This window comes from Scylla paramamosain, chromosome 7, assembly GCF_035594125.1.
Source record: "Scylla paramamosain isolate STU-SP2022 chromosome 7, ASM3559412v1, whole genome shotgun sequence".
NCBI lineage: Eukaryota > Metazoa > Arthropoda > Malacostraca > Decapoda > Portunidae > Scylla > Scylla paramamosain.
In genome coordinates, this window is record NC_087157.1 from 17,451,983 (window position 1) to 17,479,293 (window position 27,311).

Consider the following 27,311-nt stretch of genomic DNA (forward strand, 5'->3'; position numbering starts at 1 on the left):
ATTCCTCACAAATGCCAGAAGGTACATACATGTGCTTTTTCAGAGGTATTTTAGTCATTAGGAGAAAACACAGGGTGTCTTTAAGCAAGCAATTACTGAGCTGATGCTGCTAGCCACACCTTTTGCTTGATGATGAAATACCATGGTGTATGTGATAAATGCACATAACAGGAATGTCTTCTATAACAAGATATCTATCATGTTTTAGTAATTTCAAGCAAGATGTGTTGTGAAACACAAGCACAGAGTACCAGATAAATGGCCATCTTTACTGAGGCAGTATGGAAGTATGTACTTTGTGTGTCATCAATCCATGTTGTGTGTGCTTTTCTGTATATGTAATTGGCATTACACAAATAAGCAAACCTTGCATGCAGGAGCTGGTGTGAGTATATAATGTTATGTGTATTCCAACATGATTGGGTAAAACTATTTCTGGGCATTTGTCTGTCTGCAATTATTTTTCCTTATTGGTTCTTGAAATATGAATATGTGCAATATTCTCAATGTTTATTTCTTATGTCTTATAGGAAATATTTCATTATACTTTCAAGATTTAAGTAAAAATGTATTTCTATATCATCCAACTTTTACACACACACACACACACACACACACACACACACACACACACACACACACACACACACACACACACACAGTGTGCGTAAGTATGTGATATACATATGAGAGAGAGAGAGAGAGAGAGAAAGAGATTAGCATCAGACAGTAATTTTTTACTGCAATAATCGTGCAATACATGAACCTCCTATTTACATCTTCCAAACCAGACAAAAAACTTCTCACCATAATACTTTTGTTGGGATGCTCGAGAGTAGATCCTTTGTAACAATTATTATTATTTTTATAACAATTGAATTATTACTGACATGAGGTTGTTGTGCCTTCAGTATTAACACTTTTAGTACCATATTTTGATTACCTGAGTAATGTGCCGAATATCATCAGTGGATGGTAAGTTTAGGATGATATTCTTGCATTCACGTGGTTATCATGATCTCCGTGGGACTCTGCACAATAATCCTTGCTCCTCTGTGACGTTATGGAGTGTGGCAAACAGTTTTTGTGCCAAATAGATTAACTTCTCACTGTCGCAGACAAACCGAGCGCTTTGTGCCTTTTATTAGTTTCTTTCATCATAAAATATGAAAAAAAAATGGATAGAATAAAGTAAAATTTATCCCTAAATCTTTTGTCATTGCTATTAATCTTTTTTTTTTTACATTTTCTTCAATTAGATTTTTAGTTTAGTGTTGTTTTACATTTCAGTATTAAGTAGATATTAAGTGTGCCCAAAAAGCTTGTGCTTCATAAGGGGCTGTTTGTCTTTCAATTAATTGTACCTTAAGCTTATATATGTATTACAGACAAACATAATAAAGTGTTTAAAGTGTTTAAAGTGTTTAAAATAAAAGTGTATTCTTGTAGCGCCAAAATTAGCCAATCGTCACTTAGTCATTGACCAGTCCGTCACTCACTTAACCATTCAAATAAGGAATCACTGTTAAAAAGGAGTACCATGTATAGGCTTGATAGCTTCTTGCAGCATTTACATTCTTTTTAGTGTAGTCTACCTTTTAAATTCTTGGAGCATATCATAACAGTCTACAGATTATAAAGTCAGAATCATACAAGAAATTTATAAGCCAAGGACCTGCTTGACAATACGCAGGTGTCTCATCAAAGAGCAGTCATCGAACTTATTAATGGGGAGAGAGGCAGGGAGGGAGGGTGTCTGGTAAGTAACGAAGGGGGGGAAGGGGGAAGGCAAGAAGGGAGGGAGTGTGCCGCGACGGGTTTGGGAAAGAAGTGATGTCATGCACATTTGATTCATTTTTAGGTGATGGGAAGGACGCCTGATCCACAATGACACTGTTTTCTCTGTTACCCTATAAGCTGTTCTTAAATTTTATCCTTGGGTCTACAGAGACACAAATTTTTTTTATTATATTTCCTGCTCATGACATCTCCCGCTATCTTTCACACGGTATAGGGATTATGCCCCCTCCACCCCTACCATAAACCCACCTTGAGTGGTGCCTGAGTGTTGCGTGAGTGTTGCCTGTGTGTTACCTGAGAGTTGTCTGAGTGTTGGTTGTGTGTTGCATGAGTGTTGCCTGTGTGTTGCCTGAGTGTTGTGAGGGAAGTTGCTAGTAAAATTCTTATTTGGTTATCCGTTTGTATGTGGGATGGTGTGTGTGTGTGTGTGTGTGTGTGTTTTGCTGTTTGGTTTTTAATAGAAATTTTTACTTTTACTACTACTACTACTACTACTACTGCTGTTGTGTGTGTGTGTGTGTGTGTGTGTGTGCTTCACTGTTTGGTATCTCACTAAGACTTTCGAGCGTTACTTAGACATTTAACCGATATATTTAACCTATACGGATTTTTTTTTTTTTAATTGCTACCTGGACATTCAAAATGAAGGATTTTTTTTACTATTAATTAGGTATTTAATTGATTTATTTATTCAGAACGGCATCATGAGTGATTTTTTTCCTCTTAGTTTTAGTAACGAAAAAAAGGGCGGGGGGAAGGAAACTTGTCTGATCTTCCTAATACATTAATAAACAAGTAAATATTAAATAACTGAGATTTTCGAAGCCACTGCACTGCAATGATTAATATTTACATTCCTGTTGTCCGTTAGAGCTTCGGAACTTCGAATATTCATAAAAAAAAAAAAAAGATGTGAAATTCTGTAACGCATCAAAGCTACAAAATTTCCTAATTATTGAAGGAGCAGCGAATTGGCATAATACTTTAACTGTGAATGACATTAGCGTGTCTTCCCCACAAAAGAAGAGGCGTTTAAAAAGTTTGCCACACACTCTCTTAAGTCTATCAGTGCGATATGGAACAATTCACAATGCTAAAGGAAATGCATATAATCTTTTAGAGCACCTACAAGAAAGAAAAGGTGATGAAAAGAGAAGATTATCTATTGTCTAGCCAGTATTTTGCTCAGACGCAGCTGTAGAAAACATGATAAATGCTTTAGAGTAGTCTGTGATTAAAGAAAATGTGACAAATACCAGTGAAAAAGTTAATCATGACTGTACTCGTACGTCAAAACTTTACCATTTATAGGAAGCATTTTGGGAATATCGTGCTTAGGGAACACCAACGTGTTTTTTACAATGGAACACAGTATCCCATTAGTCTTTCACTGTTGCAGTCTTCCTCTATCATTCAGAGGAGTGTGAAAAATTGTTTTGCACGGACACAGAAAACCAATATTGTCTTTTCTAGGCAACGAAACTACCTAAAAGACTTAAGTAGAAAAGTATATTTAAAATGTCGTAGGTGATTATGGAAAAAAAAAAAATGTTTACTAGCGAAAAGTTCAACTTGTTAGTGAAGGGTAAGGAAAGGAAAGGGGAAAAAAAAAAGGAAGGTAAGGAGGAGGGAGAGGGAATAAGAATAGCTGGGAGCAAGGTAATGGTTAATAGAGGTGGGAGGAGGCAGGGAATAGGGAAGATAACAAGACTTGGAGAAAAAAGAAAGGAGACAGATGACAGTGAGAAACAAAGATAAGAGAACATATGAAAGAGAGACAGGAGAAATAGAGGATGAGAGAGAAGGGGAATATAACGGTGAGAGGAAAGGAAAAGAAGGATATGGAAGGGAGGTAGAAGTAAGGGATGAAAAGAGAAGGAGACGAATGATAAGAAAGGAAAGGGAAAGAAAGGACAAGAAAAAAAATGAAGGAAAATGAGAGAGAAGAGAAGCTAAGGATATGATGAGGAAGAAAAAGAGGCGGTGTGGTACGAAAAGAAGAAAAAGAGGGGAAGGTGAGAGAAAGGAAATAGAGTGAAGGAAGAGGAGAGGGAGGAGAGAAACTAATGATACTATCAGGAAGAAAGGAGAGCAGGTGCAGGAGGAAATGAATAGGAGGTAAAGAAAGAAAAGAAAGAAAGGAGACGAGGAAGAGAGGAAAGGGAGGGGAAAAAAGTGAAGGCAATGATAGGATAAGTAAGGATGGGAGAGAAAGAAACGAATCACAGAGGAAACTAAAGAACAGAAGGGAGGAAAATAAGGATAGGAGATAAAAAAATAAATGAGTCAAGCTGTATCGACGGTATCTATTTATTTTAATTTTTACTACTAGTGAACCAAGTGTAGAAGAACAAAATAGGCACAGAAGAAAAAAAGGGGATAGGAAAGGAGGGTGGGTAAGAGTAAGAGGAAGCAGGGAGGAGAGAAAAGGAAAAATAAGTAAGGAATATAAGGATATAATGGGGAAGGAAAGAGAGATGAGTGAGAAAAGACGAAAGAGGAACAGAAACACAGAGAGAGGATTAGGAGAAAGAAAGAAACTGAAAGGAAAGTGATGAGGTAGGGAAGGGGTTGATAAGGACAGGAAGAGAGGCAAAGTGGGTGTGGAAAGGCTAAGCTAATAGGTATATATATGGGAGGGACCGGGAAGGGTGTGGAGGGGACGAAGGAGAGGAAGGAAGGAAAGAGGCTGAGGGTAGGGATGAGAGGGGACAAAAGGGAAAAGACTGAGACAGTATGCAGAAAAGGAGGGACCCATGATGAGGAGGGGACGAGAGAAAGGAAGGAAATGAGGCTGCGGGGAAAGAAGGGCCGGGGTAGTGAGGCTGATGACAAGGAAGGGACGGCCTGTGCTTGGCACCAGGCGAGGCGTCCTAAATGAGGTGGTGCTAAGCTGATAATGCTGTAGCAGTTATGCTAATGTGAAGAGAATGCATATAGCCACTTACTTATCGCCTATCACATTCCCATGCACCCTTCCTTCTTCACACCTCCCTACACCCCCTTCCCTCGCCACACATCAGTACCAGCATGCCAAACTTCCCCCTTCCCTTCCTACATCTCTCCACAGCCCTTCCTTCGCCATAGCAGCATGCCAGTCACCACACATGGGCCACGTCATGCGTCACACGAGATCCCCCTCTCAGCCTCACCCACGAAACACAACCTTGTTTGGGGTCGAGTAGTTTCAGATGTTTTGCCAGATGCCCTTTGTTGGGGAGAGGGGAGCAGTGTCCGGGATTGCTAACACCTGATCTCTTCCTGGCGAGACGTATAACTTAGACTGTACGAGTACTATGTGGTGTGTGTCTAGGGCTGTGGCTTGGGGACCTGCATTCTCAAACATAGCAGTGTCTTAGGCCAATGCGCACTGCAATTATTACAGACTTCAGTCGAAGTGATTGGGATTTTTAAGGGTGTTTAGATTTACTGAGCCCGTGAGTGACTTGGCGTCCTGCATTCTCAAACGTATTGGCGTCTTATGTCAATGCACACAATCTCGTGACCGAGATTGTAGAATTCAGAGCCTATCAGATTTTCATGTTTTGATTAATTAATACTATTTACATTTCTGCAAGCCACCATGAAAATTCTTACTCGCTTTCATCTTAATTAATTCAGAGCTATTTGGTGTCAGTTTGTCTCTTTATCATGTTCAATGATGAATGCAATCATTGTGCAAGATCACAGACAATATCAAATTCATAAACATAGCTAATATTCAATCGATGCAATTAACGTTCAGTTAGAAAACACACATGACAATTTATCAGCATCACTTCCTTCTGAAAATTACTTTAATTTTCAAAGGATTTAACATGTCTACTATCCACGTTTCTCATTTACGCATGTGATCTGCTCACAGGCGTAGTACTTGACACAGAACGCCAATCAGGGTATGGGGACAACTTGGAGGCGGAGTTTAAGTGGGCGTTGATAGTTTTCTATAGGCTAACCTTTCCTTCTGGTGCCTCAATCGCCTCCCGGCCGACTCTCCCTTTTCTGTCGCTTTCTCCGCCTCGTCCTCTACATCCTTTTGTCCCAGGCTGCCTTCACGTAGGAGGTTCATGGCCTTCTTCATGTTGTTGTGTCCTGCGTGTGTCCTGTGTCATGTTTGTTGTCCAGATTTTTTTCTTCTCCAGGGTTCCCTCGTTCTTGATATCCGGTGTGAATTTCCTTTCCAGTGACCGGCTTGTTTCCTTCTATTTCATCCGTCTTCTCCATTTCTTCTTTCTTTTTTTACTTATTCTTTGTACCTTCCCTTCTTTCTTCTTATTCTATCTTCTTTCCTCTTTCGTAATACAGTATAATAATGTGGCATGGGGTCACCACATGCTTATTACAGGCAAACACAGCGTGCCTGCATGATACACACACTGACTCAGATCACACCTGGCAAACACAGCATGCTTGCTTGATACACATGCTTACACAGGTCACACCTGGCAAACACAGCATGTTTGCTTGATACACACGCTTACTCAGGTCACACCTGGCAAACACAGTATACTTGCTTGATACACACGCTTACATAGGTCACACCTGGCAAACACAGCATGCTTGCTTGACACACACGCTCACTCAGGCCACACCTGGCAAACACAGCATGCTTGCTTGATACACACGGTTACACAGGTCACACCTGGCAAACACAGCATGCTTGCTTGATACACACGCTTACTCAGGTCACACCTGGCAAACACAGTATACTTGCTTGATACACACGCTTACTCAGGTCACACCTGGCAAACACAGCATGCTTGCTTGACACACACGCTCACTCAGGTCACATCTGGCAAACACAGCATGCTTGCTTGATACACACGCTCACTCAGGCCACACCTGGCAAACACAGCGTGCCTGAATGATAGTTATTTATTTTTTTTGACCAAAAAAAAAGAAAAATTCATACAGTAAAGTGAAAGGTACAAAATTCCCTATGGTCCAAATAAAGAATCATACATTTACAAACATAAGTAAAAACACTTTCACCTAAGTATTGTTTAAGATTAGGCGATGCAAAGTAACCAACATTAGCAAACATTTACCAGCAGTATTACTGTAACTAACATAGATACAGAACTCAACATAACGTCTAACACAATTTGACCAATATTAATACAATAGGTAGCTCTAATTAAGTATTGTTTTCTTTTTAGGTCGTATAACTATTCAACACTTCATACACGTACCTACACAAAACATTTACGTCTTCTGTTTCATTAAATAACTCACCTAAATTTTGTTTGCTTACCATATATTTTTGCCTGACCTGTCTCGTCAGTACGCACTCCAGCAGTACATGTTGGTCAGTCTGTGTTGCCTGCCCGTCACATGAACACACGCGCAAGTCCCGCGGGATGCGACTCCAACGGCCGGTCTCGATCTTTAAGTCATGAAACATCAGTCGAATTCTAGTAAACGCCATACGTGTAAAATTAGGGATATATATATGTAATCTGAATAAATATTATGGACACCAAGACTAGAATTCAATATTGTTTTATATGTGTGATACTTTGTTGCGTCTTCTGGCTTATTGGTAATTAAATTAATTATTCTGTCAAGAGGATTTATGTGATTGTCATACTGTATGGCACTCTGGATGAACTTATAACCAGGGGTGTTAACTTCTCTGCATAAACTAAATACAACATGAAATGGTTAATTTCTGTCGAGTAGAGTCAGTTTCCTCTCCAAGAAACGTTTCCGTCGGACACAGACAGTATGGTAAACTGGCTTAATTCCCGATTCAGCATGACGTAAGTTTGAGCTTGTGTTACTTCTCACGCCCAAGAGACATCATAAGTTTATTGTACTGACTGGTGAGTGACACAGCTGTTTGTCAGCCACGACTCGCAGCTGTATGTCAGTTTAGCCAACACAGCTGCGTCAAACACACGTCGTTTATAACAGTAAGGCATATCAGGGTTCGAGGCACAAAATATAGAAAATTTGTTGACGACTGACTGACACTTTGCCTCGTGTAGTGACATCACGTCCTTCATACAACCACTGTCGGTAAACCAGGCTCCTAAATACTTGTATCTGTCACAGTACTTAATAACGTGTCCCTCGATCTTTAATGGAACTTTATCACAGTGAGTGCTATTTATAACCAAAAAAAAATTAGTTTTGTTCTCGTTAAGAACAATTCCATAATCATTGCAATAATTGATGACAACTCTGAGTTTCCTGATACACATATCCTGAGATGCTGCAAGAATTACCGTATCGCCCACCAATAGGAGCGCGCGCAGTGCACCCAAGAAGCCATCAGTTGCTATTTGTTCCTTCACCATACGAATCATCTGGTTAATGTAAATCACAAACATTAGACAGCTGGATGGCGAGCCTTGCCTTACTCCCACTGACGACTCCACAGTGGCACACAGCTGTTTGTCAGCCACGACTCGCAGCTGTATGTCAGTTCAGCCAACACAGCTGCGCATTAAACACCCAAACTCTGGTAGGTACAGGGTACGAGAAAGATTTAGGAGTTATAGTTAGCTCTGAACTCCGTCTAGGGAAACAATGCATAGAAGCCAGAAACAAGGCAAATAGGGTACTAGGATTCATTTTTAGGAGTGTTAAAAGTAGATGGCCGGAAGTAATATTAAAGTTATACTTGGCGCTGGTCAGATCTCATCTAGACTACGCTGTGCAGTTCTGGTCCCCACATTACAGGAAAGATATAGGTCTATTAGAATCAGTACAGAGGAGAATGACTATACAGGGGATGAGGAGTATTCCTTACGAGGCGAGGTTGAAGCGGTTAAATTTACATTCTCTAGAGAGACGTAGGTTAAGAGGGGACCTGATAGAAGTCTTTAAGTGGTATAAGGGTTATAACAAGGGAGATGTAAGCAAAATTCTTAGGATCAGCAACCAGGGTAGAACAAGAAATAATGGGTTCAAGCTTGAAAAATTTAGGTTTAGGAAGGAGATAGGAAAAAATTGGTTCTCAAATAGAGTGGTAGATGAGTGGAACGGACTCAGTAATCATGTAGTTAGTGCTAGGACACTAGAGAGCTCTAAGAGAAGATTAGACAAGTTTATGGATGGGGATAACAGATGGAAATAGGTAGGTGTGTTTCATACAGGGACTGCCACGTGTAAGCCTGGTCGCTTCTTGCAGCTTCCCTTATTTCTTATGTTCTTATGTTCTTATGACACTCTTAATGATACTGATGTCAGTAGTGATGGTGCTGATGCTAGTAATGAAGATTTCAGCTTTATCATAATGCCACAAAATAAAGTATTACCTACATACAAAATGCTGCGATGGTGAGGGAGGAAGAAAAGAAAGGACCAGGAATAGAATAGGAAAGATTAGCGTGATAGAAAATTAATAAATTAATATATAACAAAGGAAGCGTGAGAAGGGAGGGCAGGAGGGAGTAGGGGAAAGGAGAGTGGAAGGAGAGGGAAGGAGAGGGGACATAAGGAGGTATACAGTCACCAGCAGTAAACATTCTGCAACTCCTGGGCCATGTAATTACTCAGTAGCGACACCTGTCACCTGTACTACTACGGGTTTCAGAGGTCGTGCTATATTGTCTTCGGGAATGACTAACAAACTGATGAACTGGGACCACACTTTGAGACCTGATTCCACACACTCTGCTAATTTTCATCACTGTGACCCTGCAACAAAAGTGGGTAATAAAGGCAACTTGCCATAGTGGATTGACAGCGCGTAAGACAATACCTCCCCTCTTCTCCCCCTCCTCCACAGGCCCCACTCGGACAACACCCTTCCGCTCATCCTCTCCACAAGATATACTCACAATGTCCTTCCCCTCCCCCTCCCCAAGTGGCCATACTCCCACATCTGCCCTCAGTAAATCACTGTGGTATCTCTGGTGTTTGCTTCTCTCTCTGTTCATTCCTTACAATAACATTTCCCTCTTCTCGTTTTCTATATGGAGCCGCGAGTCCCCCCGTGTGCCGCCAGCATGCTGAGGCAGGGAGAGGCTGGCGGGGAGAAGCCTTGAGCCGTTCTGTCTTGTCTCTCCAAGGAATAACCGTGGCGACACTCATAGGATGTCTTTGCTTCCTGTCACGCCCTTTTGACTTCCTCCCTCAAACACACACACACACACACTGTCATGGGGAGTGTCTTACCGCTGCCGCTGCTGCTACTGATTGTGGCGCTCAGTTCTGGAGGCGCAACAAGCCCCACCCTGACCCTGGACTGTAATGCCGACACAGTAGTGAAGGAAGGACAAGCACAAGTTATCAAGACCGTGGAAATTGAAGGCGATTCAGGCTTCATTAATCTATTTGTGAAGCCTGAAAGTGACTTTGAGGGCGTCCGTCTTTATGTGCAGGAAAGTGACGGTACTAACCAATCAGCTTGGTTCGCCGCTAAGGATTGCTATCCGCGCGATGGCACGTGGATGCAATTCAATGTGCAGACATGGATTACCATGGAAGAGATTTACTTCAGCTTTAAAACTGATTTATGCCGAAAGTGGTGCAGGACCAGTAAAGCCATGAGAAGGGCCACCAACCTGAGGGTGGTGGCTTACGGCCCTTTCAGGTGGACAGAGAAATACCAGCCTCGACGCTGCAACATCACCTTCATTGTACGAACCTTGCGTGACACACTGCTGGACACGTGCCCGCGGTCTTACTTTACTAACACAACATCCTCCACTATCTTGACCTCCAGAACGCCCTCTCGTCTTGAATCCACACGGGACACTGTAATCATAGCGGCGTCAGCAGCAGGGCTGGTGGTGGTGGTGGTGGTGATGGTGGTAGTGGCGCTAGTGGTGGTCCGTCGGAAGAGGAATTCTGTAACATTACATGAGTTGCGTGTGTGTGTGTGTGTGTGCGCGCGCGCCTTCATTTCATCCCATTCTTCAGTCATTTCTTTCTGCTTTTGTCTCTCATTGTACTCAGTCAGCATAACTCCTTGCAGCATATGAGGTGAGTTTCCAGTCTCAGCCAGCCGTCCCCAACCGCAACCCGCCGTTCACCACCGGACAGGGACTCATTCCAGACGAACACCAGGAAATCTATTACGAAATTCTGCCTGATCTCACAGCACGCCGGGTGACGGTGTCGCAGCCTGTACAGGACTCAGAGGAACCCTTCTACAGTAACATACCTCCTGAAGACAGCGTGCGGCCTCGCTCGCCTCATTAGTAGAATGTGCCTCTTCCCTGTGGTGTTGCCTCCCCTCAAAAAACCTGAAGGCTCCGGGAAACAGTGTGTGGAGGAGGTAAGAGTGACATGGGATGCGTTGTGATAAGTAGAGAGAGAGAGAGAGAGAGAGAGAGAGAGAGAGAGAGAGAGAGAGAGAGAGAGAGAGAGAGAGAGAGAGAACAACACCCATGTGCTACTTTTTTCATATCTTTTGTCACAAAGCTCATAAAGAAGATAAAATAGAAAAGGGAAAAAAAAAAATATTGCGTGTCATTAAGCACATGATTGGAATTTGCTCTCAAGTTTTGTCTTGTTAAAACACACAATAAAAAGTTACCGTTGCATTGCTGTTATTTCTATTTTCCGTACCCATTTTTCTTAATTTCTGAGAATTTTTTTTTTATTTTATTTTATTTTTGCTAACATGACATATTCTGAGTGAAATTTTTTGGTGCTGACATGACATTTTCTGTGGCTAGTATGACTTTTTTTTTTTTTAATAGACATGGCATGTTATGGGGAGTGGTGATGATGTTCGGGGTGGTGGTGGTGGAGGTTGAGGTAGTGGTGATGGTGGTTGAGGTGGTAGTGATGGGATAGTGGAGGTGGTGGTGTGAGTGTGGTATGCTATCGTGGATGTGGTGGTGGTGGTGATGGTGATAGTGGAGGTGGTGGTGGTGGTAGTGGTGAAGAAGAAAGGACCGATAATAAAATAAGAAAGATTAACGTGATAAAAAGTGAATAAATGAATACATAAATAAATAAATAAATAAATAAATAACAAAAGAAGTATGACAAGAGACCGAAGAAGAGAGTAGGGAAAGGAGAATGGAGGGAGAAGGAAGGAGAGGGCACATAAGGAAGTTTCAGAGGCCGTGCTACATTGCTTTCGGGAATGACTCCAACAGACTGATAAAGTGGGACCTCACTTTGACAGAATTTATTTCAGACACTCGGTAACTTTCGTTACTGTGGTCCAACATCATAAGTAGATAATAAAGACACTAGCAAAGGCTACAAAAAGAGGAAGGCGAAGATGAGGACCACACACACACACACACACAGCCGGCACCTGCCTCGCCTCGCCTGGCCTCCCAGCCACAGCAGCAACACTTGCTGATTTGCTCCGCCGTTTCGAAACTTTGACAAACCGCGCGTCGCGCCTCCTGCCTTTTGGACACGCGCTCAGGCAAACAGACAATCATTTATTATTATTATTATTATTATTATTATTATTATTATTATTATTATTATTACTACTACTACTACTACTACTACTACTACTACTACTACTACTACTACGACTACTACTACTACTACTACTATACTATTACTACTATACTACTACTACTACTACTATATTATTATTATTATTATTATTATTATTATCATTATTATTATTGTTATTATTATTATTATTATTATTATTATTATTATCATTATTATTATTATTATTATTATTATTATTATTATTACTATTATTATTATTATCATCATTATTATTAACATCATTTCATCTTTCGATAGATGATACAATAACTGTTGACATTTGAAAATACACATTCAGAGAAGCCGAAATGAAGAAATATATACCAAATACGCAACGAAACCAAAAACACTAACCAGATACATTTTTAAACTAATAAATAAATAAATAAATAAATAAATATATATATATATATATATATATATATATATATATATATATATATATATATATATATATATATATATATATATATATATATATATATATATATATATATATATATATATATATATATATATATATATATATATATATATATATATATATATATATATATATATATATATAAATTATTAAAAACAGTCCCTGTGTAAGACGAGATGAGTCTCCGAACCTTCCTTCCAGCGAGCGATCCGGCACTGTGCTTCACATTTTTGCCCTCACTGCTGACGCGCTGTGCCGTGGGCCTCCATCCCACCATCGCGCCTTACTGACTTCCTCACCTAAGTGCTGAGCGGGAGAGAGCAGCGGAGGAGATAATAACGGAGATACAAGCAAAAAGGTGAGATGACAGGGATCAGCTGTTTGGGGTGATGGTCGGACCTGGAGGATTTTTTTAATTATTTGTTTATTTTTTTTGTGTTTTCTGTTTAATTCATGTTTTTTTTTTTTTTTTTGTGGAATGCTGTGTTCTTTATGTATACGTTGTGTGTAATTTCAATATTCCCAATTTTTTTGTGTATTTCCTTTACGGGTGAAGAAGAGCCGCGGCCAGGCCAGGCTAGGCTCACTCCAGCGTGCCTGGACGCGTGGCACACCTAGGATGACTTTCTCATAACACTATGTAACACGATTTTTGTCTTTGACAAGCAAGTGTTCTTTTCCAACTCTTAATTGCTAAACAATAGAAAATGTCCATTATTTTTTGTCAAACTGCTTTTGTGGCTTTTACAATGATTTTTGCCCCATAATAGCTAAATTTCACCGTTTTCACCATTTTAAGGAAAAAAAAAAAAAATCGAATGACAGAAATTTATTTTAAAACTTCTGAAACAAGTTTTTTTTCGGATTAAAAGTGAAGTTTTCTTGATTTGCGTAAATACAACAAATCACTTTGATGTATAAGCCCCCAAATGTAATCTCCCATCATGTTTTCGTCGAAGGATTCCAGATATCTGTGTTCAAAGTTCATTATATCTTGGTGGAAGCGCTCCCCTTGTTCCTCTGAATATGCTCCCATATTCTCCTTGAAGTTGTCAATGTGAGCATTTAGGATATGGACCTTCAAGGACATTCTGCAGCCCATCTCACCATAGCTTTTGACTAAACCACTTCAACCAGTTTCATATAGTTATCAGCCTTGGTGTTGTCAAGAAAGCCCTGTACTACAGCAATGAAACACTCCCAAGCTTTTTTCTCCTTTTCTGTGAGCTTCTGTAGAAATTTTGAGCACTCCATAATTTTCCTTCCTTGTGGTCCAATGAAGATGCCAGCTTTCACCTTTGCCTCTGAAAGCTTAGGAAAGAAGTCTTGAATATATTTGAAGGCAGCAGACTCCTTGTCAAGAGCTGTAACAAACTGTTTCATGAGACCCAGTTTGATGTGCAGTGGAGGAAATAAAACCTTTTGCAGAAAAATCAGTCAGTTGAGTGATCAGTAGGTTCACATCATATTCTAGGAATAGCAAATTTCATGGCTCTGTTTTCCCCTCTATACCATTCTGTAAAAAAAGAAAAACTTCTGTTAAACTTATTTTATTTTTATTCTTAATTGGATTTTACTAACAACTATTTTACTTTTTAGTGTTCTCTTACAGGGCTCACAAGCAAAATGAAATGCTCAGGTCTTGTCTTGGTCCCCAACTGGCACAGCAAAATATGCTTTGTAAGCTTCACACATTTTTCCAGATGGTGTCACAGAGAACTTGTTTGCTTTTGTCTTGATGAATTGACCACATATGTAGCAGAATGCATTTGGAGAATGATTGCAGCCTCTTGATGCCATTTTACCTCTCGCGATGTGTCTTCTCAGGCAGCCAAAGCAGAACTGATTGGTGGTCTGTAAGCTCCTACTTCTATATTGTCAAACAGTACTCTAGAATATTCTTAGTCTTTGTAGAATGTGTTCCAGAATGTTCTCAATCTTTCTAGAATATTCTTGAATCTACTTTAGAATACTCCGAATCATTCTTGAAAATTCTTGATACTTCTACATATTTCTACTGTATTCTAGAGTTTTAGAATATTCTGGAAATGTTTATATTGAATAGAATATTCTAAAATGTTATAGAAACTTCTAAAAGTGTCTGGTAGAACATTCTGGAAGATTTGAGATTTCTGAAATGTAAGCAAATTCTTTTAAATATGAGAAATTTCTTGCTAGATCTGGTCAGTTCAAGAATGATCTTATTAAAATAAAAAATCTTTCGAACACTATATTCTTTCTTTCATTGCTTTAATTTATTTGCAACATTGCAAAAACAATTAGATGAGCAATTGAGATTTTGCAGAGGTCTTTCCCTGACATGAAAACCAATAGTCACCCAGGCTGTAATGAAATAAGGCAAAAATGTAAATTCATTGTTCTAACCACAAAAGCAAAGTTTTATGATCAAAATAACTTTTTTCTATTTTGTTTAGATGAAAATAGCTGGAAAATTATGATTTGGGGTCAAGGACAAGACAAAAGTGAAATTTTGTTACATAGTGTAATTAGTGTTTGTGGTAATAATAAATATAGAACGATGATTCCAGTAATACTTTTATATATGTTTGTTTTTTTGGGGATTATTGAGATAAAGCTAGCCTCTTGGTTTACTGATGAAACTTTTTTTTTCTGGTAGTCTTTGGCCTGTTCTGTATCAATCTGCATGTTGTTTTTCCTGCAAATCATTAGTTTTTTTCATCGCTTATCCCCCCAGACCCCTATCAGAAACTAAAATTTTGCTGTAAAAACGAAAAACAGATTAATACAAAACTGACCAAAATTTACCAGAAATAAATAGTTCTGTCCTCATAAATAAGTGACACATCAGCATTAAACCCTGGCTGCCCCTTGCCTCTGGCCGCCAGCCAGCCGGCTGTCACCACCACCACCACCACCTAACCCAACCTAATGAAACTAACCTAATCTAACCAAACTAACCTAACCTGACAAAACCAAGTTAACCTAACCTAACCTAACGTAAACTAATGTAACCTAACTAACCTAAGTATACTAATCTAACTGTCAGAGCTAAGAAATTAATTTGAAGTCTTTACCTTATTTATCTTCGTAAAATCTAGTGGTGTGCTGGAAACGGTTGAGGTGCCGCCCACCGCCAAAAGACAGACAGACACAGATTTTCTTTGGACTAATTCAAATATTTCAAATTGAACAGCTTCTCCCTCCACAGGATGGAATAAGATGCTGTGATTGGCTAAATTAATTCTGTACTTTTTAATTGGCCAGTAGCTGCATTTCCAAACAAAAGAACCAATCACCATGATTAATTTTGCACTTGTGCAATGGACATATGCATGCACGGACAAACACACCTTCATTGGGGTAGATCAATGCCCGCTTGTCCATGACACATGGCACCCAATTTCTTTATTTTATATAGCATGTGTAAGTTTGCCTAGTACATCACATAACACTGCAGGTACAGTAAGCATTAGCCTTGGAGAAGATCGCTACCTTTATTTCAATATTATCCCAAATGCACTTCTTCTTTCGTGACGTCTCATTGGCTGGAGCTGGAGTGTTTTGAACCCCATGTATGTGTTGCTGCTTAATTGTAACACCATCACTGAGGGTTAGGTTAGGTAGGTTAGATTTGGCTTGGTCAGATTAGGAATGTATCAGTCGTCATATGAGTGAGTGGCGGAAACTGTGAGGTGTTGGTAAGGTAACTAATGGTGTTTACAACCACCAAACTGTTCCTTTCTGATAAGTTTTGATGCATTTTGATGAGTTTCTAGTCAGTTTTTGTGGCAAATTACTATATCCTTATAGTAGTGGGGATAAAAAATGACAAAGTGATTTGCAACAGAAAGTGATGCCACATTATTAAAAAACACATCAAAACTTATCAGAAAGAAATATTTTTGGTAAATCTATATTTTTTCACCCATTTAACATTTTTGGACTAGACTACATTTTTCTGGTAGAATTTGATGTGTTCTGAGTGAATCTAGTAACCATTTCTGTCATAAGTAACTTTTCTTGTATACCACGCCCCCCACACACACACACACACACACACACACACACACACACACACACACACACACACACACACACACACACACACACACACACACACACACAAAGATGGAATTCATCAAAAAGAACATCAACTAGACCTGACCTAACTTAATTAAAACCTAACCTAACTAAATCCAAACTAACCTAACCTAACTAAATCTAATGTAACATAATTAAACTTAATCTGACCTAACCTAACCTAATTAAACCTAACCTAACTAAACTTAACCTACCATAATAGTTAATTTGATAAAGAATAATATTTCAGGAAGGAACAGTATGTGATGGTAAAGATAGTACTTCACTGAGAACAATGTCTTTTTAATTAATTAATTAATTAATTAATTAATTAATATATTTATTTTATTCATTTATCTATTTGTTTATTTACTTTAATTTAATTTAATTTAATTAATTAACTAATTTATTTTATTTTTTGCTGAGACTGATGAATATGTACCACAGTTTTGACTGTCATGTTGAGTTTGTAGGGAAGTTGAAAATTCACCAAATGTTGTAACAGTGGTGAGGAGGCAGTGCAATTCAGGGCCAACTCTCAATGTATGGTGGTACAGGTTGTCTTTATGTACAAGTCAATGAGGCTGTTCATACCACACATTTCATTACATGCTGAAAATAATGTAATGCTCAATAACTGTATGATGATTATATCTCCTTCACCTTATTGATAACTTTGTTCCATTTGATTGTTCACCTTATATGACCTGACCTAACCTGACCTGACTCTCTTCATCTTTACTTTTCTTTCCCTCTTTTCTGCTTCTGTTCTTTATCTCCTCTCTCCATCACAACAGACCAGCCTTCATCTTAAACTGATGCACACCTTTCCACCAGAGTTGAGGAGCAGCAGCAGCAGCAGCAGCATGGCAGAGCAGAGGCCTGGGGTGGGAGGAAGAAGGCAGTGTGCTTGTCGAGTTTGTCACCAAGCAGGACCAGTGAGTGCTGTGGGGCCTTGCTGTGGATGTGTGTGGCCAGCTGTGGTGTGCCTAAGCTCCTGGGGTGTAGTAGGGTGGTCCACAAGACTTTCCACCAGGGGCTGATGGGGCTAAGAGTGTGAATGTGTGAGTGTGCGGGACTTGTCTGGTATAAAGATAGATCATTATTGTCATGAAAACACTCTTCAAAAACACCAGTAACTCAACCTGTGTCACCAGTAGTTTAACCTGTGTGTCACCAGTAACTCAACCTGTGTGTCACCAATAACTCAACCTGTGTGTCACCAATAGCTTAACCTGTGTGTCACCAGTAACTCAACATGTGTGTCACCAGTAACTTAACCTGTGTGTCACCAGTAACTCAACCTGTGTGTCACCAGTAACTCAACCTGTGTCACCAATAACTTAACCTGTGTGTCACCAATAACTCAACCTGTGTGCCATTAGAGAGGCTGAAAGTGCATATTGTACACCTCCATTATTATTATTATTATTATTATTATTATTATTATTATTATTATTATTATTATTATTATTATTATTATTATTAATAGTAGTGGTAGTAGCAGTAGCAGTTTTCTAAAGACCTGTATTCCTCGTCTCTCTGAGATACACAGTGCCGGGCACCTCGGTGCTGGTGGGAGTGAACAGCAACCTTGCTAGGCAGAATGAAATAGTCCACGTGTTCATCAGATAAGGCAAGTTATTGGTTGTGGCCTGTTTGCAATACTTCCACTGTTATTTCTTGTTATTTCCATCATCTGTGTTGCTGTTTTCATTGATTGCATCATTACCATATTTGATGGCTTATAAAATGCATGGGCTTATAAGATGTACCTCAGTGCATTGAAAAAAAAAGAAAAGAAAAGAAAAAAAGATAAACAGGTTTAAGGTCTGAATATGAAGTGAAGCCCTCTCATATGTACTATTCACATCCTTATTAGATCCCATTATTGTACTTTTAAAAACCTTAATATTTGCCAGGACCTGCCAACACTGGTGCTGAGACTAATCCTGCTGGGATGTAAACAAAAATAGCATAAGCAGTGACACTGTAAGAGCCCAGAGGGGTAATGAAGTTTTTACATCATATTTTTTAAACTCATGTTTAAAACTCGTTTTAAACTCGTGTTCACATTCTTCACTTGGCCAGGCAGTGGTTGTGGGCAGTACATCAGTCACCATGAATTGTCTTTCTGCCTTGTATATTTTCCACTCCAATGTTTAATGCCTCTGCCAGTCCATTGCCTCATTGTTTCAACTACTGTTAACCTTTTCTTAACTAAAAACATCACTGTTCCTCCTTTCTTATTTGTTCTACCTCTTTTCCATAACTTGTATCAATTTTGTCCTGTGTTCTGTACTTCTAACTCATCATAGAATTTTCACTTTTGGTTTCTCCCGTTGCCAGCCCGTCACTTGGCACAAACATTGATTACTGATTCCTGCCATCCACTCCTAAATGATGCAAAAATTGAGAAATAATGTGAGTGAAAGTATTTCCAGTGCATTACATTAATATTATAAGCTAAAAATAATATCTAGAAATTGGTCAGTAAATAAATTAATAAATATATAATATATATTTTTATATTGTGATAATAATACAAGTTAAGTTAACTTTTTTATTTCCTTTATTATTTGTTTTTTTTTTTGTTACAAGACTAAAAATATACATAAATTAAATAATAATAATAATAATAATAATAATAATAATAATAGCAATAATAATAATAATAATAATGGTATTATTTCAGTTTTTTTTTGTTACAAGACTAGAAATATACATAAATTAAATAATGATAATAATAATAATAATAATAATAATAATAATAATAATAATAATAATAATAATAATAATAATGGTAAATTATAAATATTTTCCATTCATTGGTATATTATTTTTTTATTCTCTTCACAGGCACTTCCTCCTCCTGGCTGGTCACAGCATTATTATTATTATCATTATTATTATTATTATTATTATTAGTAGTAGTAGTAGTAGTAGTAGTAGTAGTAGTGGTGGTGTTGGAAGTACTAGTTGCAAGTAGCAACAGTAGTAGTAGTAGTAACACTTAATAGGAACATTCTAAGATTCTATCCTTGCAACACACGCATGCACACCAGAGAGAGAGAGAGAGAGAGAGAGAGAGAGAGAGAGAGAGAGAGAGAGAGAGAGAGAGAGAGAGATGTCACTGTTTGTGAGAGAATTAATTATTAATATTATTATTATGTTCAAAATGTATTATTTATATTTTCATTGTTTTTCAGAAGTGATAGAAAGGAGGAAGAGGATAAGACAGATGATAATAAGGAGGAAAGAAAGATAAGGAGAGAGAGAAGACAAAGAAGGAAGAGCACATGAGAGAAGAATGAGGATTATAGAAGAAGAAGAAAAAAAAAGAAAGAAGATAGAGGAGAGAGAAAGACAGAAAAGATAAAGAAATAAAAGAAAATATATTCTCCCCCCCTCCTCTCTCTCTCTCTCTCTCTCTCTCTCTCTCTCTCTCTCTCTCTCTCTCTCTCTCTCTCTCTCTTCATGCGTAGGAGAGGAACCTGGTCAGTTCCTGTGAGAAATTTTGCAACATTTTCTGTTCAAGCAAGAGTTCACGAAAGACGTCCTAAAAAGTGCAAATGACTGGATGGTCTGGGAAGTATTCACTCTGGAAATACAGTGAGGGGTTAATAAAAGGAAGAATATTGGGAACCGTGTTAATTTAGACTCCTGTGGTGTGTGCAGGGAAGGACTGGGTGAATATAGATGGCAGAAGAGGTGAGGAGTGTATGCTAACTAAAGGCAGGAGGTGAAGGACTGGATAAATATTAGACAGAAGAGGTGATAGAGGCAAAGGACTAGATATATATAGAGACAATGAAGGGCTGCATAAATATTAGACACAAGAGGTGATACAGGCAAAGAAGGATTATATATATAGAGACAAGGAAGGGCTGGATAAATATTAGAGGTGACTGAGGCAAAGACTGTACACTAATAATGAATAAATAAAATGAATGACAGAGAGAGGAAGAAAGCAAAGAACAACTAAAATGGATGGAAACATACAAACAAGCCTATCAACACCCAAACACCCCTAACATGCACACACACACACACACATACAGACCCCAGCTCCTCCAGTGTGAAAGATATTCATGTATAAGCAAGCCATTTTAGCAAATAATCCAAACACTTCACCCCTGATCTGATGTATCAGTGTGCACACTCACTGCTGTGTTGCTGGGTGTCATTTTTGCTGGACACCATTCCTGATTGCTGTCAGTTCATTGTGGCCTAAAACCTTCATGTTCATCCTTCACTTCCTGTATACACTTGTGAAACTGTTGCAAAGGAGGGAGAGTTTTTGTTGCAACATGAATTCCAGATCAGATTCAGTACTTTTATGAAATCTTTCAAGATGACAAAACCCTGATATTGAACTCCATCACCAGACACACACACACACACACACACACACACACACACACACACACACACACACACACACACACACCAGTTGCAATGCTTACTTCAATGCACACTCTTCATTCCTTTAGAGATGAGTGAATGAGTGAGCAGTGAGTAAATCTGTTAACAAGCACACTGTATTTTGGTGCAAAGAATCAGATGCCGCCAGTATTTTTGCTACTGTTCGCCACTCCATGTCCAGCGAAAGGTTTGCGGCTTGCCTTCGCCATAGTCTTCCTGGCACTTACAAATCAGGGCCACAAACTGAGAAGAGCATTAGAGTACTTGGAAGGAAACTATTGGGAAGGCCTTGAGATGGTGTGTGGAGGAAGCTGTGACAACACTCAACAAAAAGGAAGAAATAGTCTACAGCTGCAAGTGGGAGATACTCATGGACTGTCCAACCCCAGAAGGGAAAATATGGACAAATGATGATGCAATGAAAGGCACACCTGAATGGACTGCTGGCTGGCTGATGTCTCTTGAATGCTCCTCTTCCTCCTCTTGGGTTTCACTCCCTTTGCAGTGGCACTGATGTTGTGTGTCTCCCAGTTGGTCTGTGGAGTCTGAAGGAGAAACAGTGTAATAAGAGTAGTGAGGAAACTGACAATGCTTATAAGAAGAAGTGGTTTCATTGCACAATGCCCTGGGACTTATAGTGTGCAGCATGAGTGCTCTAACACAGACAGAAAAGAAAGAACTGCATTCCACAATTCACTGGGACACACTAATGTCAAACAAGAGCCTTTTGTCACGCACACACACACGCACACACAAGGAGTCCCATTCTATACTTCACTGCAGTACAGGACAGATATCAAGGTGGTGCAGGTCTCCTCTCTCTCACACACACACACACACACACACACACACACACACGAGGGAGAAACATTGGGGCTGAGGTTCACATTAAGTTCTTTGTCCTCTCATCAGAGGTGTCATTGGAGGAGAGGCAATCAGCATGGTTCTGAAGGGTGCTTTTCTCACTGACAGTGTAGCAGCCCCAACAAACTACCACTTGAATTATGACAACACTTCAAACTCCCACTGACCTCCACTACAGCTTGCTAAAAGTAACGGCCAAGAATGAAACACTTACAAATGAAGCCTTGGACAAACAAGGGGTTAACAACATTACAACTACCACTAGAATCATGAAAACATTCTTGAAAACCCTATCAATCTCCACTCCAGGCTACTAAAGCAAGAGAGTTTGCTTTAGAAGATCATTAATGAATAATAAGAAGAGAGTGAGTGACAGGACAGAACCCTGAGGTACACCACTGTTAATAGATTTAGGAGAAGAGCAGTGAGTGACCGTCTACCACAGCAGCAATAGAATGATCAGAAAGGAAACTTGAGATGAAGTTACAGAGAGAAGGATAGAAGCCATAGGAGAGCAGTTTAGAAATCAAAGCTTTGTGCCAGACTCTATCAAAAGCTTTTGATATGTCCAAGGCAACAGGAAAAGTTTCACCAAAATCTCTAAAAGAGGATGACCAACACTCAGTTAGGAAAGCCAGAAGATCACCAGTAGAGTGGCCTTGACGGAACCCATACTGGCGATCATATAGAAGGTTGTGAAGTGATAGATGTTTAAGAATCTTCCTGTTGAGGATAGATCCAAAAACTTTAGATAGGCAGGAAATTAAAGCAATAGGACGGTAGTTTGAGGGATTAGAACGGTCACCCTTTTCAGGAAAATGTTGAATATAGGCAAACTTCCAGCAAGAAGAAAAGGTAGATGTTGACAGACAGAGCTGAAAGAGTTTGACTAGGCAAAGTGCAAGCACGGAGGCACAGTTTCGGAGAACAATAGGAGGGGCCCCATCAGGTCCATAAACCTTCCAAGGGTTTAGACCAGTGAGGGCATGGAAAACATCATTGCGAAGAATTTTAATAGGTGGCATGAAGTAGTCAGGTAAATTAACCAAACCAATGAACCATGAACACACACACACACACAGGGGAGGGAGGAACAAGCCCTGAATCGTCCAAGGTAGAGTTTTTAGCAAAGGTTTGAGCGAAGAGTTCAACTTTAGAAATAGATGTGATGACAGTGGTGCCATCTGGTTGAAATAGAGGAGGGAAAGAAGAAGAAGCAGTTATTGGAGATATTTTTGGCAAGATGCCAGAAGTCATGAGGGGAGTTAGATCTTGAAAGGTTTTGATACTTTCTGTTAATGAAGGACTTTTTGGCTAGTTGGAGAACAGATTTGGCATGGTTTCAGGCAGAAATATAAAGTGCATGAAATTCTGGTGATGGAAGGCTTAAGTACCTTTTCTGGGCCACCTCTCCATCATGTATAGCACGAGAACAAGCTGTGTTAAACCAAGGTTTAGAAGGTTTAGGGCAAGAAAAAGAGTGAGGAATGTACGCCTCCATGCCAGACACTATCACCTCTGTAATGCGCTCAGCACACAAAGACGGGTCTCTGACACGGAAGCAGTAGTCATTCCAAGGAAAATCAGCAAAATACCTCCTCAGGTCCCCCCAACTAACAGCGGCAAAACGCCAGAGGCACCTTCGCTTAGTGGGATCCTGAGGAGGGATTGGAGCGATAGGACAAGATACAGATATGAGATTGTGATCAGAGGAGCCCAATGGAGAAGAAAGGATGACAGCATAAGCAGAAGGATTAGAGGTCAGGAAAAGGTCAAGAACGTTGGACGTATCTCCAAGACGGTCAGGAATACGAGTAGGGTGTTGCACCAATTGCTCTAGGTCATGGAGAATAGCAAAATTGTAGGCTAGTTTACCAGGATGGTCAGTGAAGGGAGAGGAAAGCCAAAGCTGGTGGTGAATATTGAAGTCTCCAAGAATGGAGATCTCTGCAAAAGGGAAGAGGGTCAGAATGTGCTCCACTTTGGAAGTTAAGTAGTCAAAGAAATTTTTATAGTCAGAGGAGTTAGGTGAGAGGTATACAGCACAGATAAATTTTGTATGAGAGTGACTCTATAGTCGTAGCCAGATAGTGGAAAACTCGGAAGATTCAAGAGCGTGGGCACGAGAGCAGGTTAAGTCATTGCGTACATAAACGCTGCATTCAGCTTTGGATCGAAAATGAGGATAGAGAAAGTAGGAGGGAACAGAAAAGGGGCTACTGTCAGTTGCCTCAGACACCTGAGTTTCAGTGAGGAAAAGAAGATGAGGTTTAGAAGAGGAGAGATGGTGTTCTACAGATTGAAAATTAGATCATAGACCGCGAATATTGCAGAAGTTAATGAAGAAAAAGTTGAGGGGGGTGTCAAGACACTTAGGGTCGTCGACAGAAAGGCAGTGATACATTTGTTTAAAAACTGCTATTCAACAGGAATATATAAAAAAAAAAGCTGTAGGCAATTAGCTAAATTGACTAACCTTTCTCCATAAAGCTTGTGTCCAATGGTATAGGCATCCCTTGACCTTGCCGTTGGGCAAAACCTCAGGCATTGCTTTCTCATAGTCGATTGTTGTGTGTTGAACAGAAGGCTCATTTGATAGTCTAGTTAAAACTTCGTGGAAAACTTTTCGGTAGTCACTCTTTTTCTCCCAGACATAATGACAAATAGTAAGGGGACTTGTTTTGCAAGGTCCTCTATCCTCACAAAAGCGTTGACTGTCATCAACTGTGTAAAAGGGTGCCTGCATAGCTTGAACGTGCTATCAATGTACCATGACTTTGCCTTCGTTAGATGTTTTATTTGTTTACTTGTTGTGAAGATCAAATGGCGGCCTTCACGAACTGATACATCACCTATAAGAAAGTCGTCAGGAATGTGATTTACATCTAGTTCAAATTTCATGTTTTTTGGTTCTGTCGGTCTTAAAATTTGTCTTTGTCTGTTTGCTATTCTTGCCAAGTGCTCTGGCTTAGGCAAACTAGGGCATGGCGCATTTCCCATCTCTTTTAGCAGAACATTAGCAGAACACTATAGCAGACGCTGGCTTAAATAGATCTTGTGCTGCCAGTTTCTTTACCTGTAATGTTACTTTAGGGGCGATATCAGAGCCAGTTGATGGTGAATGGTTGTGCATCACGTTGTTCTTTACAAATTTTCCAGTTCTCTGTGTTACTAGTGCCTTGCATGGGTTTCTTTTAGGACGGACAGTACACAGCCAGTAAGTTACATTCGATCGCTGCATATTTTTGTTGTAAGTGTACCCATGACTGTCAATGAGCTTGTCTCTACCACGCTGTGTGCCCTTCTCAAAGAGCTGGAATGTAATTTCACTTTCTGGCTGCAGTTCATTATTTTGTATGGCTGGGTTGTCAAGTGATTCCTCTAGTTCCATTGGCAAGTCAGGTGGGTCATCAACTGAAGACTTGTTCAACTGCAGGGATGTGTGGTTCGTGTTCCATTGCAGGGGTGGCTGGGTCGTCCACTGGACGGGACGTTGGTTCGTCAGTGTAGGTGCAAGTATTATAATTCCAGTCAATGGAAACACCGGATTTCACAGCTGTCCAGTAATCAGCACGAGATATGCCAATATTACATTTCCTGTGTTGCCACCTCCCACACATGTCGCACTGTAGACCTTCTTGCCTTGCCCTTACAGGTACGAGACACTGAATGCACTCGTCTGTGCAGTCTACCATCTTGCCAGGAACTGTTTTAATTCTATGATCATGGCCAATTACAAAACATAGGTAATGAACCACCAAACCAGTCAGGTAAATTAACCAAACCAATGAACCATGAACACACACACACACACACACACACTCTCTCTCTCTCTCTCTCTCTCTCTCTCTCTGCGGAAAAAAATATGACAAAGACATTCGTCAGGTTATGAGCTTTGTTTTGGTACCTCATTTGCCAAGGTTGATTGCCTTGGGGCGAAGAACAACGTGGCTACACACATCCACAAACAGACAATACGTCTATATATATATATATATATATATATATATATATATATATATATATATATATATATATATATATATATATATATATATATATATATATATATATATATATATATATATATTGCGAACACCAACACCGGTATGTCTATTATCTCCACAACCATAGCCTCCTCATCTTAAATCAAGAAGAAACAATAACAATATTAAATTTTGGTGTGGGCGAAATGACTTAACAATGTGGGCGAAATGATTTAACAGTGTGGACGAAATGACTCCACAGTGTGGGCGAAATGACCTGTGGGCGAATTGACTCCATAGAGTGGCGAAATGGCATGTGGGAGAAATGACCGGATACCCTTTTTTTCTTACTTGCCACTTTCACTTCATTCCCACCCTGCATCAAGCACTCCACAACCAGCATGTAGTGATCAGACACAATATCAACCAAACCATCCTCATCTATCCACATGTGTGACACAATTTCACGCAATCTTCCATTCATCAACACGTAGTTAATTGCCGATTCCTGCTCTCTTGCACTCCAAGTCACACTCCCCTCAGCCAAAGTAACATTCAGATTTTCCAGCTCCAGTTCATCAACAAACTCTCCAAGCATTTCACCATTCCTGTTCACCTGTTCCCCCAGTATTCCCACATGTGCATTCATGTCACCCATAACTAGCGCTCTCTCCTCTCCATGCTCTCTCACAACTTTCTTAAGTATGTCATACTTCCTCCTTTTTTCCCTCTCTGCTCTTTCACCCATGACAGTCATGTACGCTACCACCAGTACCACCTTCTCTGGTCTGCCACGACCATCCATGCATTCCACTCTGACTGGAAGCACATCCTCACTACTTGTACACTCTCCCACATCAATCTCCTCTACTTTCAGTCCCCTTTCTTTCTTGTAGAGTAGGGCTACGCCGCCTCCCAGTGTTTCCTGTGTCTTACGTCCCTTTCCAGTCATAACATACTCCCATCCCTCCATTCGTACATCATCTCTCAGGTGAGTCTCAGTGAGCCCGACTAAGTCGAACCTCCACTCCCTGAGCTCCTTGCATACATCCTCAAACTTGCCCACACCCCATCCTCTCACATTCATGCAGCCAATCTTCACATATTTACTCACCTGGTTAGTCTCTTCTCTTCCATGTTCACTGACATCAGTGGGTCCTCCTCGTCATGCCTCGTCCACACAACACACCTGCCTCGCCCTCATCCACTCGGCCAGTTGACGTCCTAGACTCTCATTCCCGTTGTGGTTGAGGTGGACTCCGTCTCTCCCGTAGAATTTGTCCTGGTCGAGGATCCCATCCATGTCTAGGAAGCTCACGTTGCCC

The 27,311-nt window shown here is 39.9% G+C and overlaps 1 long non-coding RNA gene across 3 annotated transcripts; it reads left to right on the forward strand.

Moving 5' to 3' along the window:
- Nucleotides 1-12,825: 12,825 nt before the first annotated feature.
- LOC135102146 (uncharacterized) lies at nucleotides 12,826-20,356 on the forward strand. Of its 3 annotated transcripts, XR_010269540.1 has the most exons (5): nucleotides 12,826-13,007; nucleotides 17,549-17,649; nucleotides 18,259-18,347; nucleotides 19,061-19,135; nucleotides 19,921-20,356. It is a non-coding gene; the product is annotated as an uncharacterized LOC135102146 (long non-coding RNA). The 3 variants fall into 3 exon arrangements; XR_010269542.1 differs by lacking the exon at nucleotides 19,061-19,135; XR_010269541.1 differs by lacking the exons at nucleotides 18,259-18,347; nucleotides 19,061-19,135.
- The last annotated feature ends 6,955 nt before the right edge of the window (nucleotides 20,357-27,311 follow it).